We start from the raw sequence: 6256 nt of genomic DNA, 5'->3' as shown, positions 1-6256 counted from the left end.
AGTGGCAGGACGCGTGATCTGAGCAGCTGTAAGGGGCGGACTGTAACAGAGACGGTCATTGCCCTGCCTTGTCCCTCGGGCCTGTCAGTGTGCTCCCAGGGCTTCAGCTACAGCATCTGCTCCATAGCTGAGGGAAGTTTTCCTCAGAGCTGCAGAAACGTGACTGCACACGTCACCGGACACAAGTGCCGGGGAACGGCCTCAACACTCCAAGATGGTGTTTGAATGCCCAGCTCCCTTGCCCTTGGGGTGGCATCATTCTGAGGCATGTGTTTTGCACCATTTCCTAGCGTTTCCCTGCAGGAGAAATCCTCAGGTGCCTTCTGTCTGGCTTCACAGAGCAGCCTCCTGGGGCTGCCTTGTGTCAACTCCCCCCCTCCCCTAGTAGTGTTACTTACACTTCCCAAAGGGGCGGTTTTCACTGCGGTCCTTACCTCAAGGCCAGCCCTTGGAAGAACCTGTGCAAAGACACATGCGGTTCAAGCACCATGATTTGAGAAGCAATGATTTCAAGAGTGAATTCATTTCTATTTTTAGAAAATCTCCCCTTCTCCCTCTCCTCCTCCCTCTCCCTCCTCCCCCTGTGTGTGTGTGTGTGTGTGTGTGTGTGTGTGTGCGCGCGCGCGCAGGCAAGCAGGTATAATATGTAAAAAAAAAAAGGTCTATAAGGATATAGACCCAGTATCAACAATAGTTCTCTCCCGGTGGTGGAATCATGCATATTTCAAATTTCCTTTGAATGTTTCTCTGTATTTTGTTTTTCTGCAGCAGCAACTGTGTATTAGCAGCTATCTTTAATTGGCAATTAGGAGATTATTAGTGAGTGCGGCGGGGTGGTGGGGAGCAGAGCCAGACTGTTGTGGCTGATGAAAGGCAGGGGAGGGTGTGCAGAGGGATCTTTCAGGAGGCCAGGCTAGAGAAAAGCAAGAAGTGAGCGGGTAGCTAAAGGTGGGGGGCTGCAGGGAGTGCTGTTTGCAGAGAAACTTGAGCATGTTTGTAAGCTGAGGGAAAGTAACCAATGCTGAGCGGGGAGACAAAAATGCAGAGAGGAGTGTAATTGAAGGAGTCAGGTCCCAGAAGGGGCCGGAGGGATCACCCAGGGCCCAGGGGGAGGAGCTGGGTTTGAACAGAAGGCAGGCTTGGTCCTCAGACTAGAGAAAAGGGGGTGTGGATGAATAAAGTTATAAACGCCTTGACTTCAGCCGCGCGTTTATTTTACGCTGCCTCATTTCACAGAGGACTGGAGCCCTTTCTGTGGATAAGATGATAGGCTGAAGGGGACTGGAATTTGAGAAGTCCCCCGGGAGGGGCTCTGCTTTCTCCATGAGTGGGAGGCAGAGTCCCCCAATGAGAAAGGAGAAGGGAGTGTCTATGGTGTTGACACAGGCAAAGGTCTGCCACGGTGGGGAGGGCACAGAGAGGCGGCCCAGCTGGACTGTGTATAAAGACCCTCCCCTGGAGCTGAGGACCCAGATGTGGGATCTCCTCCAGCAGCTTGGGGTGGAGAAACCCTGCTCTGAGCTGCGGTTTCCTCATCTGCGAATGGGGAGAAAAACATCAAGTCTGGAGGGCTGTTGTGAGGATTAAACAAAAGAAAGGCCATGAGGTGCCCAGCACAGTGCCTGGCACACAGGAGTGGCTCAACAGCCCTTTCCTGAGCCAATGTTACCTGGCTGGGAAGGGACTTGGGTGTTGGAACCTTGTATTGGAGGACGCTGTTAGGCACAATTTTAAATGCAGTCGACTCTCATTATTCACAGTTCTGTTCTATAAACTTGCCCCAAAGACTGAAATAGCAAATACTGAATCGCTGCCCCTTAAGGAAGTACAGGGTCAGGTTACTGTGAGCCTCTGGCCACGTTTTCACCAACCAGTCAATACGCAACCTTGTTTTATGTGTGTTTCTGTTTAAAAACGCCTTATTTAATATATACTGTTGATTCATTAACATTGAATTTGTGGCCAACAGCACTATAATTCATGCCCAAATAAAGCTTATCCAACACACATATTTTCTCCCCAACGCATATCCCAGCCTTCTTGCGCTTAGAAACGGTAGACAGCACTTCAGCACTGCAGTTGGGGGCCATTTTAAACAGCAAAATCACCAACCAGAAAAGCACAAAAATGAGAGAAGCCTGACAGAGACTAGACCACAAAAAGGATACTTATTTACAGCCTGAGAGTTGCACAACAGGGCAGAGGCCTTGTTCGACCTCAGCTGTGAATGCGCATGTTGGGCAACTCTGAGTGGTCACCACTCTAGTGCCTCAAGTAATGATTGGGGGTTACCAGTAAATTTTAGGAGTAGGGGAATTTGCCAATATGAAATCCATGAATAATGAGACTCTATTTTTTTCTTTCTGATTATAAAATTACATAATAAACAGAGATACAATGTAAATGTTGAAGTCCCGCCCCATAATCCTAGCCTATAGATAAACACATTAAAATTGCTAGGGTTCTACACGTTTTTGCTATGCATATAATGTACATGCGTATGACTGTGTGTTCATATCTGTGTCTGTGTGTGTTTGGTCTTCCTTTTTTTTCCACTCAATATTTCTTGGATTGTTTTCCCCCCAAAAATTCCTGATGTTAATATTAGTATTGCTTTTTAGAGTGTGAATGGAAGCAGGTGGCATCTCCAAGTCTTAGACCCCTCAATGGCATCAGGTTGGGGAAACGGAGATCCAGAAAGAGCAATGACTTGACAAACTTAAATATAACCAACAGTCTTAAGTGTAGTGCTATGCATCTTAACTGTGTTAAAAACAAAATTCAACTGAGTGAATTTGAACATCTAATTGGCTTTATTAAACGATTCATGAATAGGGCAGCGTCCCACCTAGCAACCAGAAGGGTGCTCCGAGGAGGTGCACAAAATGGCAGGATTTTATAGAAAGTTGGATTTTAGTGAAAGAAAAAGGATTATTTGGGGGCTTGGACATCTTTTCTTTGGGGAAAGAGTTTTCATTATGTCGATTGCCTCTTCTTTCTAAGGGGGACGGAGAGGGCTATCTGACAGATCACCTTACTGGTGCTTCACCAGAAAATTCCAACTGATTCAATAAGATTATGTTTCTGGGAGAGGGTGAAACTGCAATTAGATGAGGTATTAAATCTAGGTTTTGTATCATGGGCTTTTAGCATAAGTGATGCCATTTTGTGCCTTTTTTTTCTTCCTTTAACAATTGAGATGGCGTAAGATCAGGAAAAGAATAGCTTGAAGGGTGGAAAAGCTGAAAGCTGGAAAGTATTGTGAAAGGTCAAAGAGGCTGTGATTTTCAGCCTGAGGAAACCACATTCCATACACCTTGGGAGAGGTTGGAGCTAGATAATAAGAGGAACTTAGCCACCGAAAGGTTTTAGACAATAGCATTAAATTGTAGTAGAGCCTCTTCTCAAAACAGATGTAGAACAGCACTGGGAATGTTAAGCTGCTGCAACAAAGACCCCCAAATACAATGGCTTATAGAAAATGGAAGTTTATTTCTCATACTCGAGTCCACTGGTGGGCGGCTCCACTCCCTACGGTCACTCAGGGACCCAGGTTCATCCCGTCAGCCCCGCTGAAGCATTACTGAAGCTGGGTCCCTGGCACATCTGGAAATGGAGGAAACGGAGCATGAAGAGCAGAAGCCCAATGCCCGAAGGATTATTTTATTTACATCCTGCTGAAATGGATTTAGTCAGGAAGCCACACTCAGCTGCAAGAGCAGCTGGAAAGTGGGGTCTCTAGCTGACTAGCTATTTTTCCAGCTACTTTGTTGCTACAGAAGAGGGGGATGGATCACATGTTGAATAAATGAAGCCTTTTAAAATTTCACTTCAAATAATTCAATAATTTAGACCATGCCCTCCTTTTAAAAAATGGGGGTGCATATCAGTGTTGCATTTGGGATTATTTTGGTTGCCAAGTGACAGCACAGGCTATTAAACTTGCTTAAGCAATAAGATGGATCACCTCACATATCCAAAAGTCTAGGCTCTGGCCAGAGCACCAGCTCCTTTTCCCTAGTGCTCTCTTGGATTCAGGCTGGCGTTGGCTGCATCCTCAGACTGGTACCAAGATGGCTGCTGCAACCCCAAGCATCACCACCAACTACATCCACACCCAGCAAAGAGGGTAGACTGATTATTTTTAAAGTGAAGAGACCCGTTCCAGACGCTCCCTCCCTACCATAGGTTTCCCCTCTGGTTTTTCAGGCCAGACCTGCCTCATGGGTCCAAGCCCAAATCATCACTGGCAAGAGGCATGTAAACAACCACAATGGACTTGGGACTAAAAGGGACTCACTCCTAGAATGGGCTGGGGCCGGCCTTCCCTTGGTCATACAGAGAAGGGAACCACCTGAACAAAATCAGGGCTGTGGCCACAAGGACAAGCTGAGGAATCACTGCTGCATGTGCAACCAACTTGTTTCTGGGGGTGGTGGAGACATGGGACCAGGCGACGGTGTGATGCAGGACTCACAAACAGCAGAGGAGTAGACTTCAAGCTGTTTCTTAAATTGTACCTCATTAAAGTTTAATTCCAGTGAAGACATTGCTGGAGGAGTCAGAGCTGGGGAGACGCCCTCAATATCTTCTCTCTCACCCCCATATCTAATCTATTCCAAATTTCATAGTGTCTACACTTTCAGTACCCTAGCTTTCTCTCCTTACTCACTGCCATGGTCACAGTGCAGGTCTCATGTCCTGCAGGCACTATGACAACAGTGACCTAACTGGTGCCCAGGCTCTCTTCCTGAAATCCCCATCTTTGCTGCTGTTACTCAGCTACGCGCCTTTTCTGAGTACGCAGCACTGCATATGAGCAGACACAACAGAAAGGGTCTCTGCCTCCACCTTGCTGATCATAAAATGACTCCACTTCCTGAAACCCAGGTCAGACCAGGTCATTCCCGGCTTGAAAGCCCCATGCCTTTAGGAAATTCTTTACCATGACCCTCAACATCCTCCACCTCATCCAAGCCCCTTCCCCACACCACCCCAACAGTACAGAACTACTTCCTCCAAATGTGCCCCCCCCTTCACGGCTCTATGCTTTTGCACATGCTGGGCCTTCTGCCTAGAATCCCCACTCCATCTGGCATACAAGACAAGGTCTCCTCTTACTTTCTCCTGCTCTCCCCCCACCACCCGCACACGCGCACACACGCACACGCGCGCGCGCACACACAAACGGCACTCCAGAAGTGTTTGCTGAATGGAGTCAACTTCTTGGGTCACACATTAGCCAGGGCCAGGGCTTCCCAAGCTTTTCCCCAAGCACTCCTTAAGAAAGGAAGAAGGAAATGGGACCCCAGGACTCTAAGCAAGCAGGGTATTCCTCGAGTTTTATCTTTGTATGTTACGCAAAAGTTGTATTCTATGAGATTACGCACATACCCTTGTTTGTTTTAATACAAAATATTATTTTTCCCAAATCTTCAAGTTGATCCAGAAAGATGTCCCTCCTTTACTCGTTAGGCTCTCAAATTAGCTGCCCTTCTCCCCCCTCCCTCCCCCCCGCCGCCGCCGCAGGGACCCTAAAGCGAGACTTGCATGTTGTTCCAAGTGCAAATCCTGCAGGAACAGCTGGGTTTCGCTCCAGCGGGAGCAGCCGGAGAAGGGTGGGGGCGGGGAGGGGGTTCGCCAGCTGGAGGCTGGGCCCACCCCTCTCTCCCCCGCCCGCCGAGAGGGCGGAGCCGCTCGGGTCCCGCCCGCGGGGGCGGGGAGGGAGTCTCGGCTGTCGGCGTCTCGGGCTCGGCTGGTTCCGGGTTTAGAGGCTGCGCTGGGACCAGCAGGGACCGCGGAGCCTGCGGGGGTAAGGAGACGCGCCGGGGCGGGACTGGGCGCCGGGATCGGGCGCTGAGCGTGCTCGCACCCCTCCGTTCCCCGCCAGGCATAGCTGCGGTGCGGCTCCGCTTGGCTTCTCCCTCCCCCAGAATTCCCTATGCCCAGCTTCTCCCCCTCCCCCCTATCGCACCCATCCCTGGATTTCAGCCCCCCAAGGCCTCTGTCCCCCTCCTGGATCTCCTTCTCCCAGCATCCATTCCTTTGGACTGTCCCTTCCCCTAGAACCTTCTTGCCAGGAGTCCCTCCCCTCAGACACCCGCGGCCCCCTCCGTCCAGCACCCATCCCTCCAGGTCACCCACTGCCTGGAGACCACCTCCCTAAGCTGGCATCTCGGGTTGTCTCTACTCCGCACCCTGCCTCGGGTTACCCGCCTCCTGGACATCCCTCCTTCCTTCTGTAGCGCCTACGCCT

Source organism: Miniopterus natalensis, chromosome 9, assembly GCF_054644295.1.
Source record: "Miniopterus natalensis isolate mMinNat1 chromosome 9, mMinNat1.hap1, whole genome shotgun sequence".
Classification (NCBI taxonomy): Eukaryota; Metazoa; Chordata; class Mammalia; order Chiroptera; family Miniopteridae; genus Miniopterus; species Miniopterus natalensis.
Note: the sequence above shows the minus strand (reverse complement) of the source record.